General features: G+C 32.0%; 1 long non-coding RNA gene and 1 pseudogene across 1 annotated transcript; one reads left to right on the top strand and one right to left on the bottom strand.

The window, feature by feature from the left end:
• Window positions 1-1,355: 1,355 nt before the first annotated feature.
• Window positions 1,356-3,548, bottom strand: LOC114414109. Its single transcript, XR_003667120.1, has 2 exons — window positions 3,367-3,548; window positions 1,356-1,612 (listed from the first exon to the last, which is right to left on the bottom strand). It is a non-coding gene; the product is annotated as an uncharacterized LOC114414109 (long non-coding RNA).
• Window positions 3,549-17,313: 13,765 nt separating this feature from the next.
• On the top strand, window positions 17,314-22,907 carry LOC114416053 (annotated as a pseudogene).
• The last annotated feature ends 211 nt before the right edge of the window (window positions 22,908-23,118 follow it).

Below are 23,118 nucleotides of genomic sequence, written 5' to 3'. Positions count from 1 at the left end.
TTCTCAAACTTGTTGCGAGATGAACATGAGTAGGATTTAATAGCATTTCAATACATTAAGCATTTAGTACATGATAAGTTTGCATCAATTAATCCTAAGGTTTCATTTTCAAGTTTAAGTTCCTCTAATTCTTTATTCAATTTTGAAATTTCTTTTTCTAAGTTTGAAATGACTTTCTTATTGGATGAAACAAGTTTTCCAAGTTTAATGGACTCTTTATGCAAATCATTAAATGCATCTTGAAGTTCATCAAATGAAATAGTTGAATCAAGATTGGAGGATGTTACCTCTTCATCACTTTCACAATCTCTAGCCATGAGACTTAGATTTGCAACTTCATATATGATAAATATGACAATGTATCAATACCTTGATTAAAAAGAGAAAAAGCAAGTAATTAAGATCTCTACCAATATAAATGAATACAATAAATTTACAATAAAAGTAAAAAGATAAGGATAGAGAGAATTGCAAACTTGATTTATACTGATTCAATCACTTCTTGTGCCTAACTCCAGTCCTCAAGCAACCCGCTTGAGAGTTTCACTATCTTTTAAATTATTTACAACAACAGAGCACTTTTACACCTTGGGATGTCTCACCCTTTGTGTTTGAGTCTCTCAATAATCAAGAGATACCACACTCTTGTTCTTACAAGGGATGTCTTACCCTTTTCAAAAGTTTAAATAAAGAATACAAGAATTACTCTCTCATTTAGAGGAAATGTTACAAATTGAAGCACTAGAAGCTTTCTCAATAATAAGTGTATTTGACCAAGTTTTTTTTATCAAGAACTTGATGATCGAGAAAGATTGTTAACAAGATCTTTTCAAAATTTATTCATGTTATAAACGTGTTAAAATGATGAATATTTATAGCAAAAATTTGTTTAAATTGTTAGGGGTCATTCACAAAAGATGTAACTCTTCAAAACACCTTTTGGTCCAATTTCAAATTTCAAATTTTTTTTATACCGTTGCTTCTGGTAATCAATTACATCATGTGATAATCGATAACGTTGATTCCAAAATTTGAAAAACTACTTTAACTCTTTTAAAAGAAACTTGAAGACTTGATTTAAATTAATCAAATGGCCAAATATGCTTATTGGAAAAACCTTTTAACAATTTAACCTAAGTTTTGAATCGTCTAATTGCTTGACTTGTTTGTGTTCAAGATTCTTCATGTTATTTTTGCTTTTGCCTTTTTGTCCTTTGCTTTTTAGCATCATCAAAACCTACAACATTAAATAACCACAATATCATATTCAAGAAACTCCAACTACTATGCAAGTTGATTTAACTTTTACCAGTTAGTGTTTTTTGCCCCCCCCTTTATCTTTAATCAACACAATATGACTAGAATTGAGAAAATTCTACAATTAATATAATTTTTTTTAATTCTTCCGTCCATCAGAACCTTGATCTAGGTAGTAACTCATGCCGACAAATAACTAAACAACAATGAATAGGTAGGGTTTAATTATGCTATGAATAATCCAATATCAAATATTGGGAATAATAACAAGAGAACATTGCTCAACACCTTCCTAGCTCTTATTAATCCTGAGAATGCCATAAGTTGTGTAATTTACCCATAGATTGAGAAATCCCTGAAGAAAATGAAAATTTTATGCAAATATGAGAGGTCTATGACAACAAGGAAAAAATTATAAACATTGATTAGATGCTCACGAACTAAGACAGGTCAAACATAAAAGCTATGGAACCAACATCATATTATAGAACATTGATACATAATATGCATCATTTCACTCAAAGACTCAACACCACACTAGAGATTTTATGCAACAACTATTGCTTTGGAATTTCCACATCAACAAATTCATCACCAAGTAAAAGCAAATGACCTCTAATGCAAGAACTAGCAATCATCTCTAACAAATTGACATGCACCAACTAAAGCAACAAGTTTTGCATACTAAAATCCTTAGTCAAATAAAACATTTTAGGTGATTTATTGTAGAAATAATAACTAAGTATTTGCTAAATAAGATGGATGGAGATTGAATCATTGATTTTTCAAAACTATTCAAGCAAAGCAAAAGAGTGTTTAGAACAAAGTAGAGGATGTTAGGGAGCATTTACTTGTTTTTGGTAAGAAATGTATATGTGTTCTTCTATGTTTTTCGAATTTAGACATGCGTAGATTTATTATTATAAAATTCAATCAAAAATTTGCACAATTGACAAAAAAATACATGTTCAAACAAGAATGTATGCTCTGACTAATTGACTACCAACATAAACAACAATCTAGGTAGACAGAAGTCCTTCACTGGTCGATGCACTATAATTTCCATAAATTGATAAAGCACAATCATATAAAGACTCAATGTCTCACGCTCCAACCAGCAGTTTATTATATAATTCAAGATTGCAAACAAAATACTTCCTTAATTCTTTAAGGTTAAAATCACATCCATATTGACATGTTGCTACATGTAGGGTTTCCAAAATTATATACTCTTCTAATTTTCTATAGACTAGCTCCAAAAACTATAAATTCCTAATTTCTGCAGCATCATTGCTGCCACAAATGACCTATGATCATAAATATTAGGGAATCTATGAGACTCAACAAGGTTTATGATAGACGACATCCAACTGTATTAGTTTTGAAATTCTTTTAGGATGTGTTTGGATGGAGGAATTTAAAATTATGAGAAATTTTAAATTCTAAGAATTTCAAATACTTCAATTGAAATTCTTTTATTTTCAAAATTTTGTGTTTGGATAAAAAAAGTTAAAATTATGAGGGTGAAAAAAAATGAATGAAAAAAAAGAAAAGATATGATTGATGTGCTAGTTATACGTGTTTCTCTACGTTCTTAGGCCCGATTGATATTCCACAATCTCATACGGTGTTTCTTGAAAAAGACGGCAGGAAGAGAATTTTAATTTCTCACCTTTTAGAAGAAAATTGAAATTCCAGATTTTTAATTGTTTAAAATTCTGTTTTAAAATTCCAAAATTTTAAATTCTTCACAAAAAAACATCCAAACAATGAATTCTATATTACAGAAATTCAAATTCTCTGATAAATTACTTCCTTCAATTAAAATTTTATATCCAAACATACTCTTATTTCATTATTGAATGTGTGTTTGGAAACAAATTTAAACTTTAAAGAGGATAAAAATGGATCAATTGGGTTGTTGATGGAACCAGTATTGTGGGGTAGTGTTAACAAGGACGAGTGTATGCGGAGTAATGGACGTGGTTCCCAACAATTTATCCCAATCCCCACACTAAAAATCTCTCAGCTTTCACCACAAAAAAATACAACCCAGATGATACTCACAAACCCAAACAGACAAATAAATACAAAAGACAACAACCATACCTTCAGGTAAACGACGTCGGAGCTGATGAGGCAGATGGGTGGCGCACTGGTTGGTGATTTGGTTGGTGGTGGTGTTTTTGGGTGGCATGTTGATGGTGTGGTGGTTCTAGGTGGCTCGAGCTATGTGGTGGTGATTTAGGGCAAGTGACGCCAGAAAGAGAAAGAGTGTAAATTTTTTTTTGAACCCTTTTTTTCCCCTTTTGTTGAATTAAGGTTTTATTTTTTAAAAAAATATGAAAGAGAAATTAATAAAAAAAGCCACATAGACGGTTGTCAACCGATTGTGTGTAATGTAGAGTTGTCAAAAAATCGGGACTCATTAAAGTTAGTGTGACTCTGCAAATATTGATATTTAAGGGATATTATTAGTTTGTCTGTGGCTTTTTTAACTTTTAATATCAGCACTTAGATGTATGAAATGACATACTTTTGCTGGAGAGAGGTCGTAGTCACAAGTCGTTGGAGAGGATCCAAAATTCCAGATCCAAAAAAAGCTAACAGGTTGCAAAAAACTAGCTAATTAATTTATAATATTCCCTTTTTATATTATTTTCAATAATAATTGGGTTGCTAGAAATTAGCTAACTTGTAAATTATGTTTTAATTTTTAAAAAATAATAAACAAAGATTGTTATGGATGATTGATATCAATACAGTTGTATTAGTTTAATAATCTTGTATCTATATATATGTAAACTTCACTTGTAGTTTTTAGAGCATTCAAATCTAAACTTTAATTTTAGATTAACGGTTGATCTTATTTAATTAAGTGATTTTCACTTCAACAATTTTGAGTTATCGGATTAAATTTTTAGTTTTAGAATAATAGTTGATATGATTCAATGTGATCTATATTTAATGGAAGATTATTAAATTTCAGTTGAACCTTTTAGAACCATTATTGTTTTCTATAATAACCATTGATTTGAATAAATTTGATCTAATTTTCTATTGAACGATAAATTATTTATATAAAGTAGTTATAATAAATTATATTAATTAATTATTACGGATATAAATTATTTCTTTTACTTCAAAAAATAAATTTTTACTCATATAAATAATAATTCATGTTAAAATATATTTTATAATATAGTTTTTTTAAAATTAATAATTAAGGATATAAATTAATAAATTATTAATAATAAAAATAATATAGATATATATTAATCAATCTATTTTGTTTTTAATTTAATTTTATTTGATTCAATAATTTTGTAAAAAAAAAAACAACAATAATTAATAAATAAGGATTTTATAATTTTAAAAAATGTATTTAATAATTGATAGTATATTTAATATTTATAAATGATTTTATAAATGTGTAATTAAATTTAAAGCTATGATTTAATGATTTAAAGTAACTAATATATGTAAACTTCACTTAAAGATTTTAGAACCGTTGAATCTAAACTTTAACTTGACAATAACTGTTGATCTTATCTAATTATGTAACCTTTAACTTCAACAAATTTTAGCCCTAAGATTAAATTTTAGTTTCACAACCACTATTGATATAATTTAATGTGATCTATTTTTTTAGTGGAAGATTATTAAACTTCACTTGAGCCTTTTACAACCATTAGATCAAAACTTAAATTGTATAATAACTGTTGATTTAAATCAATTTGATCTAATTTTTTGTTGAATGATAAATTATTTATATAAATTTGTTACAATGAATTATTTTAATTAATTATTAAATATATAAATTAAGAAATAAATTATTTCTTTTGCTTAAAAAAATAAACTATTATTCATATAAATAATAATTCATGATAAAATATCTTTAATAATATATTTTTTAATATTATAAATTAAGGATAGAAATTGATAATAATAATAATAATAATAATAATATAGATATTTATTAATCAATATAATTTATTTTTAATTTAATTTGATTTGATTCAATAATTTTGTAAAGAAAATGAACAATAATGATTAAAAAGTAAGGATTTTATATTTTTTTAAAATATTTTACAATTGATGAAAATTATAGTAGAACTAATATTAATAAATGATTTTATAAATGTGTAATTAAATATATATAAATTTCACTTGAAGTTTTTAGAGCCGTTCGATTTAAACTTTAACTTGACAACAAATTGATTTTATCCTATTATGTAACCTTGACTTCAATAAATTTAAGTCGCCAAATTAAAATTTTAGTTTCACAAATCGTTGATATGATTTAATGATTTAATATGGTCTATATTTAATAGAAGATAATTAAACTTCATTTGAACTTTTTACAACCAATTAAAACTTAAATTCTATAATAATCAATGATTTGAATCAATTTGATCTAAATTTTTATTGAATGATAAATTATTTATATAAATTAGTTATAATAAATTATTTTAATTAATTATTAAGGATACAAATTAAGAAATAAATTATTTATTTTACTTCAAAAAATAAATTATTATGCATATAAATAATAATTTATGATAAAATACCTTTTATAATATAGTTTTTTAATTATTAATTAAGGATAGAAATGAATAAATTAATAATAATAATATACAAATATATTAATCAATATATTTTGTTTTTAATTTAATTTGATTCGATTTAATAATTTTGTAAGAAAAAAATGAACAATTATAATTATGTTAATATTAACTTCATCATAACATTATATTAATACCTCTAATTTCATAGTTGAGACGAGAGAAGTAAAAGAAATTTTACATATAGATAAAAAACTAGATATCAATAATATCGATTAAATTTACATTTTAATTTATAAATTTTATATAGATATTGCATCAGTATTATTACTTAAAAATAAATAACTCATAATAAAATTCAAATATCTCCAAATAGGCAACAACTATAATATTAATAAAGTTATAATACCTTTGGTATATTTATTTTTTTGTCATTCATTTCTCCCATGTTATTATTTTTCACATAATGATTTTGTTTTGTATGTGATAAAAAATTTATTCACATTAATTATTATATAATTTTATAAATTTTTTTAATCATTCTTTTTATTTTTAATTTTATTTTATTTAATTTACTACAAAGTATTTTAAAAATGATAATTATATATATATATATATATATATATATATATATATATATATATATAAATAAGTTTACTTAACTTTTACCCCTATTGATCAAAACATAAGACTCTATAATAGCCTTTGATTAAATTTGAGCAAATTTAACATTAATGAAGAGTTAAATTACTTGTACAAATGCCATTTATTATACATTTTTGTCCATATAATCTATACCATTATATAAAGGGAATACCTTTTGATAAATGCTTTTTGGTGCATTTTTGTTTAAGATCATTTTATCCTTTAGTAATTACATAAACATATAATTTATCCAATTATCCTTGAAAAAAGTTGTTTAATAGATAAATAAATAACAAATAAAAAATGTAACCACACCTCTCCTGATTTAGTCTCCCACTGTCTCAAGTCTCAAACCATCTTCTTTTCAGTTTTCCCATGTTGTTAGAAAATGTAACTCCAATTTCTATTCAACCTCCTTTATCTCTCCTTCTTCTATCTATCACCCTTCTTTTTCTACCAAGCTGCATCCATTCTTCCCCTAATGATTTTCTACGGCTTCTTCAAAATCAATGATAAAGAAAAGGAAAATGAACATGATTGTAGTGAGGGCGATTGTGTTCTCAAGGTTACAATTTTATTCCACGATTCTTCATTCTCCATTGGTGCCATTTTTGGCTTATGGGTCTTCATTAATTTTATCTAAAGCTTCATACTTTGTTAAAATCCCACTACTATTTGGACTCTAAAATGTTCTTCTCTTACCAATGTTTTTGTTTTTTGTAATTTCAGCCTTTTCCTTTATTTTTTCATGTAACCTATATATTGGCTCACTGCACACTCTCTGCTTACAATCTTAGTAATTGCAATCTCTATGATTCTAGACTGAATATCTTAAATTGATCTTTCAATTAGAAGGGAAATTTTCCATACTTTCTTCAAAATATGGTAATTGACTTTCCATATATGTAATGCTTCATATTGCAGTATCACGAACCTTGATTTCCTTTGGTTCCAAATTGAGCAAAAATCCAAACGAGAAGGGTAATGGCTGGGATGAGTAGGCTTTAAAGGTCAATTTTAAGGTTGACATTGTATTCCATGATTCTACATTCTACTTGACTATCATTTTCCTTAATAAACTTTTTCCTTTTGATTTTCAGTGCTTTAATTTGTTCAAAAGTTTTAGATTATCATTTTTATTTTCTCTTTAGCTTTTACATTTATTAAGTGATTTTGGCATTTTTTTCATTAACAGTAATTGCAGGGTTTGGTTGATGTAGGATCTATGTCCAAAATTCTCCATTTTTATTCTTTAGATTTCTTTTATTTTTATACCATTCACTAAATTTTAGTTACTTAAATTTCATCATATTTTCTTTTACTTCCACTTATATATTTGCATTTGCATACTTATAATTTTTTATGTGTGTAGATACACAGTTGAATTGGAAAAGAGGATGATGATTCAACATTCTTTATCTCTTGATTAAGTAACTAACATTTTCTCCTGAATTGAGTAATCATACTTACCTCTTGATTAGGTAACTAACATTATTTCTTGAATCGCATAATTGACATTAGTTTTGAAATTGAGTTACCGCTATTTGTATGTTTTTTGCAGGTAGATTTGAGAAAGAGAGGGTGTGAAGGAAAAAAATGCAGATAAAAGTTTAAAGAAATTTGAAGAAAAATAAATGAAGAAATGTGGGTGGCTACTTCACGGGATCCTTTACATTGCTAAACACTAATAAAAATGGAGAAGAAGAACATTGCATTCAAGAACCAAGCAAATTATTCGGGAAGTTCGTACTATCTCTCATTTTGTACTAACTTAATATTTTTTCACATTTTACTGCTCAAACAAACACTTTTCACTTCAATAATAAATGTGCTTGATGGTGCAAAAGAGAGGATGCACATGTTTTAAGAAGATATATATGTCAGAAGAAGGTTCATTTGAGTCAATTCAGGTATAATGCACATGTTTCTTTATTTTCTTTTGATTTTGATTTTTTTTATGCTTTCGATAATTTATGCTATGCTCCAATGGTATGGTGGACATATATGATTTATACTATAAAGTAGTATTTTCTATTAAATATAAATAGTTGCATACTCACAAACAATATTGTTGGTTAGAGAGGAAGGAGGGGCAAGAGGGGATTTGATTTGAAAATTTTGTGGCAACAGTAGTTATCTCTTGCATCCTATATTACAACCCAACTCTTGCCACTACCAAGGAATTATAGTTAATTTTTATTTGATATGTTGTAGGTGGTATCCAATGCATGGTTCGATGGTGTTGCTCCCTTAATTTCGTGGTTTGAAAATCCTGACATTTCATTTCAAGCTTTTCTCTCACACATTTGTTGACATTTTTTTCCAAATTTTTTGTTTCTAAAGCCTTCTAAAGATTTTAAAATGTTGTGTGCTTATAAACATTGTGTTTTTGTTGTAACTTTGTAATGCTAGGAATATAGATGCTCCAAAGACTTCTATAAATACTTGTTGAGAATGTTAAATTTGATGCAATGGTGCAATTTCTCAAAGAAAAACTCTCAAGCGTGACATGAATTGAAGTACCTGAAACACACTAGAAAGGGGGTTGAATAATGTGCTGGATAAAAACTTAGTCTTTCGAAAACTTTTAAAAGCTTTTCTCAATGGACGATGGGTTTCATCCAAGGGATTTGAAATCACATTGTTCTTAGAAAACCAGTTCACAAAACTTGGTTATAGTAGTGTAGAACTTATAGAAAATAACTAGTTATATAGAAGCAGTAAAGAAAACACAAAGGTTTTATACTAGTTCACCCCAACTCTTGAGTTACGTCCAATTATTCTTCAAACCTTGAAGGGTTCCACTAATAAATTCTTTGATTACAATCAAGTATTCTCTATGCCATTTCTAGCTACAACAAGTACTCTCTGGACCACTCCTGACACTACACTCACTACAAAAAAAGTGTATTTTCGGCGGCCAGAATCCATCGGATGTTAGAGATAGGGGGAGCAACATGAAGACTTAGCCTTGAAGCTTGGAGAAGATCTTGAAGAAGTTTTTTCTTTTACATGTCCAACTCTCTTGAGTGGCATTTGTATTGATTGTTGTATTGTGTATTGCATCTTAGTCTCTATCATTTCATATGTGCATCATGCATCATCTTGTAGGAGTAAGGAGAAAGTTTCTAAAGTTAGAAAATTTCTCCTGAAGTTAAAACTCTCTGTTTTAATTGATTACATCCTTATAGTAATCGATTACACAAGTTATTTTAAGCTAGCAGAGAAGTGTCTCATATTGGTTTAATCGATTACAAGCTTGTCGTAATTGATTACATAGTTTTTTGAGACAATGATTGATTCATTCAGGAGTCTTTTCTATAATCGATTAGCATGTGCTATAATCGATTACTTCTCTTTTAAAAAGTGTTTCAGAAGTGATCAAGAACACTTTAATTGATTACATTGAGGATCTAATCAATTACATTGTTCTTGAAAGTTTTCCAGTTTTTAGGAAGAACACTTTAATTGATTGAAATGATAATATAATCGATTACTTCTTTAAAATAATTGATTACATTGTATATTTAATCGATTACATGTGGTTATAACTATTTTCTCTATAAATAGACACATTGTGTTCTCACTTCTAACAACTTCAGTATACATAAGTTTATTAAGTGCAAAATTATACGAGCTGAAATAAGTGAAAGAAAAGAAGAAAAGTGCTTAGAAATAGTGACTCACAACTTCTAATCTTTTATTATGAAGATATTTTTGTGAAAAGTTAGTTGTGATACTTTCTTGAGTTCAAGAAGACACTCATTCATTCAAGCAAGATTCTTGCAGAAAGGATTGATTAGATTGTGTCTATCTTTGACTCTTCTTTTTCGTGTGTGTTTTACACTTTACTTGTTTGTGCATGAATTTCTGAAAGCATAGCTAGAATAGGGTTTTCTAGTTTGTGCTAAGGGTAGATTTCTCTTAGGCTATTATTCACAGAGGACCCTAGGGTTAGGTACCGTAGTCTTTTTTGTGTGGTAGGAATCGAGATTGCTTGTAAGAATTCTATATGCATAGTGAAAATCAAATTTGGGTCTGGATTAGATAACTGGATTAGCTTCTCTAGAGATAGAAAGTGAACTAGTATAAAATTAGTGTACTTCTCTTGATCTTAACTTTCTTTCTCATTCTGGTCTTAATCAATTTACTAAATGTTAAAGAAAATATCTCTTTGAAAGAAAGAACTTTAAGAAAAGTTTTTGTGTAAAGGGTGATTGATTAAGTATTGGTTTATCAAAGTTTGTGATGCGATCCATAGAAAAGAAGTTTTTTTTAAACTTTGGTTTTAAAAGTCTGTTTTGATTTATAAACCAATTCACTCCCTCTTGGTTAGTGAGTTCCTTCATCTTTTTCATCTGAAACCTCAAAAATCCATCAGAAAAATGGTCGTAGGAAATTTTAATTGATGGACTTTTGTTGTTTGTCAGAAATTTCCAACAGATATTATCCGTCAGAAATTATATTTTATAAATAATTGTTTATTTAATTTATTTTTCATTTTTATTATTTATCATCGATAATTTAGAATTTTTTTTGTATTTATATTATTTAACATCAAAATTTGAATTAACTCATACATGTAATTAATGAATTACTTAAATTCATAAATCCAAAACAAAGAGTAAAATAGATTATTAAGTTAAATTGAAAATAAATATAAAATAAAAACACAATGTAATATGTAAATAGTGATTGTCAATAGTAATTTTGTATTGCTAAATCAGTAATCAAAATAGTCATAGGGAGAATGCCTTTATAGGTCATCATGTTGTTGTTGATCATCTGCTTGGTCATTGTCTTGTTGCTGCTGCTGGTGAGGTTGTTGATGTTGATGAATAATGTTCTACACTTCAAGAGGTAGGAACTGAAGGACAACTAATTAAAATACCCGCATCTCCTCCTTTGATTGATGAAGCTCCTCCTTCAATAAGTTAATCTCTGTGGCATCTTGAGTGCGACTGGACGATCCTTGCGTATGCTACATGAAGTTGTCATTTCCATATTTATAAGTATGAGGAAGGACTCCAGTACCATAAATGTTAGTATAGAGCAATAAAAGAAGAGAAAGAAATAAAGGGAAGAAAGAAAAAGACACAAAGTTTAACGTGGTTTAGCATACAATGTATGTGCCTACGTCCACGGCTACACTAGGAGAACTTTTTATTACTTGCACATAAAAACTTACAAGGTGTCTCTATATATAACACTAATGAGACACAAGTTTTTACAAACCAAGCGATGTGGGACTAAGACCACACAAGTTTTACAGACCAAGCGATGTGGGACAAAGGAACTAAGACCACAAACTCTAACAATTCTCCCACTTGGGGTCTAAGTTCCAAACTCTAGCAGCTCCTTGTAAGCAATGAGTTCATCGACTCTTTACCTAGTGTAGCGCCTTCATCTTCAATTATCCTTGAAGGCCAACTGAGGCAATGCAAAGCCTCAGTTTGTCAGTTGTAACAGCTTTAGTCAACATATCTGCTGGATTCTCTGATCCTAAGATCTTCAATAAAGATAAGTCTCCATCATTTATCAACTCCCTGATAAAATGGTATCTTAATTGAATATGCTTGCATCTAGAATGGAAGACTGGATTCTTAGCAAGACTTATAGCACTTTGACTATCACTAAACATTGGAGCAACATCTTGTTCTTTCCCTAATTCATTGAGAAAATTCTTTAGCCAAATCATCTCCTTAGTTGCTTCTAAGATAGCTATGTACTCGACTTCCGTGTTTGAGAGAGCAACTCTATCTTGAAGTTTAGACTTCCAACTCACAGCAGTACCTCCCAAGGTAAAAATGTAGCTTGTGGTGCTTTTCTTGGTATCAAAATCTCCTCCCAAGTCTGCATCTGAAAATCCCTGTAAAGTGAGATTGCCTTTTCTAAAGCACAAACACATCTCTGAAGTACCCTTCAGATATCTGAGTATCCACTTTACGCCTTCCCAATGCTCCTTTGCTGGATTTGATAGGAACCTACTGACAACTCCCACTACATGTGCTATGTCAGGTCTGGTACACACCATAGCATACATCAAACTCCCAACTGCTGATGCATATGGTACTCTTGACATGTAACATTTTTCTTCATCTGTCTGCAAAGATTGCTTCTTTGAAAACTTCAAATGAGATCCCAAAGGGGTATTCCTGGTCTTAGAATCTCCAAGGTAAAACCTGTCAAGCAATTTGTGTATATATTTCTCCTGAGATAGCTTTAAGATTCCTTCTGATCTGTTTCTAAGAATTCTCATACCAAGGATTTGTTTAGCTGGACCAAGATCCTTCATTTCAAAGTTTTCTGCCCACTGCTACTTCAACTTGTTAATTTCTGTCATACTAGATCCTGCAATCAACATGTCATCAACATACACGACAATGATAACATAACTATTAGTATATTTCTTAACATAGCAGCAATGGTCCATGTCACATCTTTTGAATCCTGAGTTGCTCATAAACTCATTAAACTTTTTGTATCACTGCCTCGGTGCTTGTTTCAAGCCATATAAACTTTTGTGAAGCTTGCATACAAGATTCTCCTTGCCTGGCACTTCAAAACCTTCTGGTTGGGTCATATAGATGTCTTCCTCTAAATCCCCATGCAAGAATGTAGTTTTAACATCTAACTGCTCCAAGTGAAGATTCTCTGCAGTTACTATGCTCAGAATAACTCTGATGGTAGTCATCTTTACAACTGGAGGGAAGATCTCTATGAAATCAATTCCTTGTTTCTGTTGAAACCCTTTCACCACAAGTCTTGCCTTGTATCTTCTTCTACCATCAGATTCTTTCTTTAGCATAAAGACCCACCTATTCTGTAACGCTTTCTTTCCTTCTGGCAATTTAGTTAAAGACCACGTCTTATTCTTCTGAAGGGATGTCATCTCATCTTTCATCGCTAGCTCTCACTCAATAGTGTCATTCCCCTGTGTAGCCTCACTGAAACATTTTGGCTCACCAACATCAGTTAACAACAAATAATGGAATGAAGGGGAATACCTATCTGGTGGTACTGAAATTCTGCTAGATTTTCTTGGAGGAGTTGATGGTTCTGGTTCTGACTCAACCTCTACGCCTGTACTCTGGTTTCTGTTGGCTACATCACTTTCTAAAATTTCTTCAAGTGTTGCTTTCTCAAAAATTTCTGACAGTTTACCTGCACATGTAGATTCTGCAGAAAATTTGTCCTTATAAAATAAGTTCTCATTAAAAGTAACATTTCTGCTTTTGATAACTTTCTTGGTTTGGTCATCCCAAAACCTGTAGCCATACATGTTAGATCCATAACCAATAAAATAACACTTCCTCGCCTTCGGATCCAATTTATCTCTACTATTATAGTCTGTCAGTATATATGGAACACAACCAAAAATTCTCAAATGTGAAAGTTTTACCTCCTTTCCAGACCATACTTCTTCGGGCAACTGATAATTCAAAGGAACTGATGGTCGTCTATTGATGAGATATGCTGCTGTGTTTATTGCTTCTGCCCAGAATGCTTTAGGCAAGCCAGATTGGATCCGCATACACCTTGCTCTCTCGTTCAAGGTTCTATTCATCCTTTCTGCAACACCGTTTTGCTCAGGTGTTCCTAGTATTGTCTTGATCATTATGATCCCATGTTCTGAACAGAAGTCTTTAAACTCCTAATTATCATACTCCCCGCCATTGTCAGATTTCAGACTTTTAACCTTTAGACCTGTTTGATTTTTAACTTATGTTTTCCACCTTTTAAACACAGAAAACACATCAGATTTATTTTTAAGAAAATAAACCTATACCTTTCTGGTAGAGTCGTTGATAAAGGTGACATAATAGCGTGAGTTTCCAATAGATTTCACTGGGGCTGGCCCCCAAACATCTGTGTGCACCAATTCTAGCTTTTCAGCTTTAAGAGTCTTCCCTACCCTTGAGAAACTGACCTTTTTCTGCTTTCCAAGGATACAATGTTCACAAGCACCAACATCAACATGCTTGAGGCTTGATAGCTTACCCTTTGCCGCCATAAGCTTCATTCCTTTTTCACTCATGTGTCCAAGTCTTTGATGCCACATGGTTGAATTATTGACAGCCTCAGTAACTGCTACCATATCCTCATCTGCAATCATTTAAAGAGATCCTCGCTTCTTTCCACGAGCCACAATGAAATTGCCTTTTGTTACCTTCCAAGCTCCATCTCCAAAAGTGGTGTGATGTACCTCATCATCCAACTTCCCTATAGATATTAAATTTCTCTTTAAGGCAAGAATATGTCTGACATTGTGCAATGTCCATAGGGATCCACTGGAGGTCTTGATGTTGATATCACCTCTTCCGAAAATGTCAAGAGATTTTCCATCTGTAAGGTAAACTTTTCCAAATCTGAGTCCATGATCCATTAATCAACAGGACTATCCAAACTGCAAATTAATGCATCATCATAGTTAGACAATAAATCTTTAGGGGGAGTAGTGTGGAACGACGCACCTGAGTCCATGATCCATGAATCAACAGGACTATCCAAACTGCAAATTAATGCATCATCAAGTTCATCAGTTGCTGCATTTGCGGATTCATCATCATCGTGCTTCTTATTTTTGCGCGACTTGTTCTTCTTTCGTGCCTTGCACTGATTGCTAAAGTGACCTCTCTTGTCACAATTCCAGCAAGTAACGTCACTTTGAAATTTTCTCTGACCTTTCCCTCTTGACTTTGATTTGCCTCGACCATTCTGACCCTTCTGGGTAGTCCTTCCCCTGCCTTCAGTATTCAATGCTGAATTGGAAACATGACTGGAAGATTCTCCTGAATCTCTCTTGCGAACATCTTCGCTTAAGATCAAGTCACGGATGTCACTAAGCTTTAATGTGTTCTCCCTTGTAGAACTACTAACTGCAATAACAATTGCAGCCCAACTATCCGGTAGTGATGACAATAGAATCAATGCCGTCACCTCATCCTCAAATTTAATCTGCACTGATTCCAACTGGGCAAGAATAGTATTAAATTCATTAATATGATTAGTTACAGAGATACCTTCTCCCATCTTGAGGTTGAACAACCGGCGCATCAAATATACTTTGTTGGCTGCCGAAGGCTTCTCGTACATATCTGATAACGCCTTCATTAAGCCTGCAGTAGTCTTCTCGTTCACGATGTTGAACGCGACGTTCTTGGATAATGTCAATCTGATCACGCCAAGAGCTTGTCGATCTAGCAAGTTCCATTCTTCTTGCTTCATGTCTTCTGGCTTAACCCCTGATAAAAGCTAATACAGCTTCTTCTGATATAGATAATCCTCTATCTGCATCTTCCAAAAGCTGAAATCTCTGCCATCGAACTTCTCGATCTTCACCTTCCCCTCTTCTAATGCCATTGCTCCCACTGCCTCCACTAAACTAAGAAGACTCCCACTAATTCCTTTAAACTAAGGAAATCCCGTGGAGTAACCAAAAGCTCTTGATACCAGTTGTTAGTATAGAGAAATAAAAGAAGAGAAAGAAATAAAGGGAAGAAAGAAAAAGACACAAAGTTTAACGTGGTTCAACACATAATGTATGTGCCTACGTCCACGACTACACTAGGAGAACTTTTTATTACTTGCACATAAAAGCTTACAAGGTGTCTCTATATATAACACTAATGAGGCACAAGTTTTTACAAACCAAGCGATGTAGGACTAAGACCACACAAGTTTTACAGACCAAGCGATGTGGGACAAAGGAACTAAGACCACAAACTCTAACAATAAAGGCATCCCTTACGCTTTGGCCCCGCAGCTGAATCCCAACACCAACTCCTAAGTCTATGTTCTTCAGCAGGGTCTAAAGGAGTGAGTTCTGATTCACCAAAACTTGATGCCACATTAGACCTAGCTTGAGATAGTCTAGCCTCAAATTCTTCTTGTTATTCATAAACAGTTATTATTTCAAAAATATAATAAGCATTTTAAAGAATAAAAAAAGATGGAAGATAATTGTCTCACATGTGTCTGCCTAGATCTATCATCAATAAATCGACCAATATCTTTTTGTAAATGAGTTTGCTGAAAGTCCTCATCTACATATACAGATTGACCAAACTCCTATTACTATTAGCAAAAATTATAAAATAAACATTAAGTGCTAAATTAAAGAAGTGCAAACAAGTATGTATTATAATTTTAATGCACATACCAAGCAAGCGGTGTGATCTTGCAAGCTAATAGAACCACTTGTGTGCAAACACCCACCCTTTTTCAGATGCCCATTTTTTTTTGCCTATGCACACTTGGAACGATACTCAGGTGCATTCCAATGTGATAACATATCATTCCAAGCATGATCTCCAATCCAAAATGACCTTTTGTTTTCATTTTGGGCATCCCTAAACATCTCTGAAAGTCTATGAGAAGCTTTCGAGATAAAAGCTTTCTTAATTTCATTCTCTTCCTTGGGTCTCGAGACCAATTTTCTCTAAAGTATGCCAAAGTTATGAAATGGTACACATTTAGAAAAATACCGATTTTACAATTTCAAATCAAATAAAACAAAATCAGCATTACTATCCATTTCAACCATTGAACTAATTCATTAACAAAAAGATAAGTTACCCTGAAACGCTGGAAAAAAAAGTTCTTGGTGATCTTTTGGAATTGCTCCCCATGTAGGCCAAGGGTGACCAAATTGTTGCCAAATGGACAAAGTGACAGCCTTTGCTGCAACCTTAGATGGATGAAACCTAAATAGACAAAATAATTCATGAAAAAGTAAAAGATCAAATGATGTATCATATATTATGATAATTATATAAATTTTGTAATACTTGCGCTCTATTGATAAGTGTAACCATAGAACGGTCATTGAGGAGGGGGGTCTTCCATGGCCAAATTTGAAACGTCTTCATCTGTAGGCATGTTGGCTATTGTCGAGGATAGGGATGGTGTGGATGTAGGTATCGAGGACGGTCCACATGCATCAAGATGTGATGGAGATGGTCTAACTTCAGTCAGAGGTGGAGATGGTGTAGGTGCAACATCGAAAGATCTGACTGGCATAGATACAGTAGACATGGATGGGGTAGATGATGCTAGACTATCTCTAGGTGGTAGTAGTCTAACCACATATTATTTTTTTTCTTCCCACTGGAGTCACATGACGGGGGTTGGGGAGGGTCAGCACCACCTGATGACATATATATATATATATATATATATATATATAGAAAAATAATATTACAAATAATTAATCAAATAGAATATTGGGATGAATGTAAATTAGAAAACTAATAGAATTCCATTTCACACCAAAAATAAAATACACTAATAAAGTGTTCAAGTATTACAACAAAACAAAGATTTCACTAATAACAAACATTATAATCGACTAATAAACATCAATGTCTAATTCTCTTCAGAATTGTAAACTTCACCATCTTCTAATTACCCTTTATTGTCTTGTTCAATATTATTTAATTCTCCATTCAAATGATTTGGTTCTTCTTCGTTTGTCAACAGATTAGCAAGGTCTACTTCTTTAAAACCACCTATTAAATCTTGCAATCCTGAAATACCTTCAACTTCAATGACTTCGTTGACATGTGACATTTTCTCTACTTGGTAAGGCACATCATCTTATGTATGATTGGATTCTATGTAACCCCTTTGCTTCATTTTAATTGCAACACACCAACCACGCTCGTCCCTTCTTGCTGTTGGATATGACACATAATACACTTGCCTTACATTATGTGTACTAATGAATGGGTCAAACAGATTATCTTTTATCCATTCGAATTTCCACAGTGCCATATTTAGGATCAATTCTTGTTCCTTTACTCGTTGGATCAAATCAATGATAATAAAATAATACTACTTGCTTAGGATAGCTTATAGTATTATCCTCTAGCTCGTGTATATGTTGAATGACCCCATAAAAATCATTTGCGCCTCCTTCTGTAAGGCACTTTACGTGAACCCCACTATTTTTCATTTTCTTCCCCTCAGTCCATGCTTGAGTATGGAATTTGTACCCACTGGCAAAGTATGTGTGTCATTCTTTAATGTAACTCATCGGACCATACAATAAATCCTTTAAGTGTTGGTTTCTCACATTTATAGGCTCATTTATAACCTACGAATATAATGAGTATGAACAGTTATGTTTTATTTACCATAAAATAGCAAAATAAAATAAATTATAACATACATACTTGTTCTTCGAACCAAGTAGGAAAATTTGCATGTAGATCACGAGTAGAGGCAATTGATTGAGATTGCAAGAATGAACTATCCAAATATAATGTATGACGGGTCAATATTTGGAGTATAATGCAATTAATAACAGTAATTATTGAAACCCAAAGGGCATAGATGGTCCAACTTACTTAAGGTAAGGCTTAACCTCGACATAGTTAATCAACACATGAACATGGATTGAGTCTTTCTCTTCATCAGTTAACTAGTGAATGAACTCCTTCGTAGAAGGACAACCTTGCTGGTCAAACACTGGTAAGATTGGTGAATACCATTCAGTTTCAATTGCAATTTGATTCCTAATATTTCTTGGAGACAACATAAAGTTGTTGAAATAATGAGAACAAAAATGAGTTGTCTCACGATATATGTAAGACTCACAAATGGATCCTTCAACCCTGGCCTTATTTTTCACTGCTCATTTAGAAACACCCATGAATCTACAAATTTTAATCAAAACCAAGCCATGAATCACCCATGATTTTAATCAAATTTTAATCTACAAATTCATTTGTTTAATAACTTATTTCATTGGTGGACCAGTCCAATATAGATGGATGTATTCATGAATCTTTGAAGAAATGATTTATTTCAATAAGTGGATTTAAGACATGCGACGACAATGACCTAAAAGCAGTAGGAAATAAGCACTCCATGAATACATGAAAATCATGGCTTTTTATCCCATGCATGGTTCCCTTATCAACATTGGCACATCTCGCCAAGTTGGAAGAATAACCATATCACATTCTTAGTTCTTTTATCCATTGGCAGACTAACTTTGTTTGGTCTATAGTTAGAGTGTAATTTTCTTTTGGCTTTAAGAAATTCCCATTAACCCCCAACTTCAACTCCAAGTCTTTCCACCTACAATACAAAGCTAAGTCCATTCTAGCCTTTTCATTGTCTTTTGTCTTACCACTGATATTCATCACAATGTTGAATATGTTTGTCAAAGAATTTTTTTCTCTATATGCATAACATTAAGATTGTGTCGCAATAAACTATCTTTCTAATACGGAAGATCCCAAAAGATACTTCTTTTTGTCTAATGATGCCACTCCCCATATCTGTGTACTGTTGGTGGTGGGAGACCAATTTCTGTGACTTTTGGAAAATCCATAACCCTACGTCAAACTTGTGTAGGTGTCAACATACGCGATGGATTATCCCTTTCTAATTCCCCTCTTTTGAAGGCATTTCCGTTCCTCCAAAATGCATGATCACTAGGTAAGAACCTACATGACAATCAAACCAAGAAGTTTTTCCCCCGTTCGCTAACCAGAAGGCCTTTGTGTCCTCCATGCAATACGGACATGCCAATCTAGCATGTGTCCCCCCAACCAAACAACATGCCATAAGAAGGAAAATCATTAATAGTCCATGTCAAAGCTGCCATCATGAAATTTTGCTTTCTTGAAACATCGTAAGTGAGAACACCACTCCACAACTTCTTCAAATTATCAATCAAATGTTATAAATAAACATCAATACCAACTGTTGGATTAAATGGGTCTGGTGCGACACAACTCAAAAACATATAAAGTTTAGTCATACACATTTTTGGAGGAAGATTGTACGGGTTAACAATGATTGACCAACAAGAATAAGGTAAAGATGATGCTTGAATATATGGGTTAAATCCATCTGTGCATAAACCAAGTCGCACATTCTATGGATCAATGGCAAAATCTGCATGTACCCGATCAAAGTGCTTCCAGGCTTCACCATCAGAGGGATGGCGTAACATGCACAAAGATCTTCTATTCTCATAATGTCAAGTCATTTGACCTGTAATTTGCATTGATGCAAATATTCTCCGCAACCTTGGTATTATAGGCAAATAGAACATCGTCTTAACTGGAACTAGTTTTCTATTGCTTGTTCCAACAATTTTGGCATAATACCTAGGCTCGTTACAAAATTTGCATTCAGTTAACGCTCCATTGTTATAATACAACATCCAGCCATCCACACATCAATCAATCCTCCTAGCCTCCAATCCCAACTTCGATACTAACCTCTTCGCATCATAATTTTTTTTTGGCAAACGAACTTTTATAGGTGTTACATCTAAAAGCATTTTTGAAATAAACTCTAAGCATTAGTCGGGACATTCCAATTGGATTTGCAAGCTAAAAGCCTCGCGAATATTAATAATTTTGAGTCTGATGCCCCTTTGTACAATGGCTTATTCGCCTCCACCAATAAATTGTAAAATCTTTGAGTATCTTTATTTGGAGGTTCTTATGTATTATTTAAGTTTAGAGCTTCAAGTGTCTCGGATTGCCTGAGAGCATCACATATCATCTATTGCATTAACATAAATTGTTCACCTTGAGCCACATATTCTACACTACTTGAAGCATCCATGTAACTGTTGTCCTCATTTAAATCAACATGTGGCATGTCTTCGCCATGATCAGTCCAAATCCAATAATTAGGCTTGAACTCATTTTAGGAAAGGTGAACCTTAATAACTATCCTTCAAAATCCTAGCACAATTGCATTTAACACAAGGACATTTGATCCCCCATCATTGTGATAACAATCTTGTTGACTAGTTTTGCTTACAAACTCTTCAACCCTCTCGACAAAAGACTCTTTCAAATTGCTTCTACAACTATAACATCTATTGTACATCCAATGACGATTCGAATGGATATAGTTCATGTTCGGGCAAAATAGTAAAATAAAATAATTATAACACATTTTCATTCTAAGCTACAACTAGGGTTGGAAATATCTCTTTTACCTGGTCTTTGAAATTCTATTTTATTTGGTATTTTATTAATTTTTCATGTTCTAATTCTAACCTTTCCACACACTAGGTTGTACTAGACTTAGAGTCCAATGAGGTGAAAGAGAATTTTAGAGAGTGTAATGCTAGAACATGAAGATCTTTGAATATTGTTTCAATTATAATTTATTTAGTATTTAAAGCATTGCAACTTTAAACAACCCCAGCCCTAGTCCCCTACCCGAATAACTTGTATTCACAATCTTATCTTTCACATGTCCTAAGGTTATAACGGGAGCTACCCAAACAAAATAGAAGTTGATCATTTAAGCAAAAAAATATGAACATTCATGAATCACAGACATAATCTTAGAGTGATAATCTATTATTAGTAGCAATAATTCTAGTGATGTTTTGGGTGAACACAAAAATCACATACATAGTGTTTGAGTTTCTTAATGAACAAAGCATGAAATATAAATCACATACTCATAACCATAAATATAATTAACACATTTACCATACAAAATTTTAAGCAACAAGTTATAAAAAATACACAACTAACCTAAACGATGCAACGTACGTTTGAGTAAAAGAGTGATCACCTAACAAAATCACATTTATTAAAAATTTATATATATCTGAGTAAGAGACACTACTAAAAAAGGCATTTTCTATGACACCGAAAAAAAGGCAGTTCCTCAAGAACCGTCTTAGCAAATCAGACGATGGCATGTTAGTAAATAAATACAACCACTCTACGACGATTTTATGAAAATCGTCTTAGAAGGTGGTTATTCTAAGAAGGTTTTGTAAAAACCGTCTTAGAAGGTTTTTGCTTTATTTGATTTCTCCGTCTTATATTGAATATTTTTTTATTTTAAAATTTTAATATTTTCTCTTGCACTCCCCTCTAGGGTTCGAAGCCACAACAGAGAAAAAGAGGAGGCACCTGCCATTGGCGACGATGAGGACCCCAGAGCTCAACTTGCTCCAGTCGTCAAGCTCAAGTAGGTTGCTATCATCACCGACAAGGAAGAGAAGATGCAATCATGGATCTACAATGGTCTTTCCTTCTCTCATTTTTCTTCTTTTTTGCTTCCTGATTTTACTATTTTTCCACTGATTGGTGCAATTGATGCTTGTTTTCTTGCTGATCGCAACAAATTGAAGCTTTACCAATTTGACAAGGACGAGAACCAGTGGAAGGAGCGAGGTGCCGACACCATGAAGTTCTTGAAGCATAAGGCTTCTAGCAAGGTTAGGCTTCTAATGAGGCAATCCAAGACGCTCAAGATCTATGCTAATCATCTCAGTATGTGTTTTGTTCTTTTCTTCTTCGATTTTGCGTCTGTTTTTGTTTCATAAATTTGATTTTGAGATTTTGTTTATTGGTTTTTGTGTTATTGATTGTTGCAGTTTTGCCTATGATGAGTGTGCAAGAGCAAGCTGGGAACGAGAAATCTCGTGTCTTCTACTGATATGCTAAACATAAGTATATTCTTAAACTTTTATTCCCTGAAAAATCTGCCCCCCCCCTTCTACTTGCAAACTAAACTCATCCTTATGTGAAACTCTTAGATTGTTTAGTGCAGTGCTCTGGTTACTTCACCAACTTAACAATTCCATATTAGTATGTTAAATCATATTGGTATTCTTTTATTAGACAATCCGTTGTTCTCTATTATTGGG

This window comes from Glycine soja, chromosome 6 (assembly GCF_004193775.1).
Source record: "Glycine soja cultivar W05 chromosome 6, ASM419377v2, whole genome shotgun sequence".
NCBI lineage: Eukaryota > Viridiplantae > Streptophyta > Magnoliopsida > Fabales > Fabaceae > Glycine > Glycine soja.
Note: the sequence above shows the minus strand (reverse complement) of the source record. Positions and strands in the feature narration are given on the sequence as shown.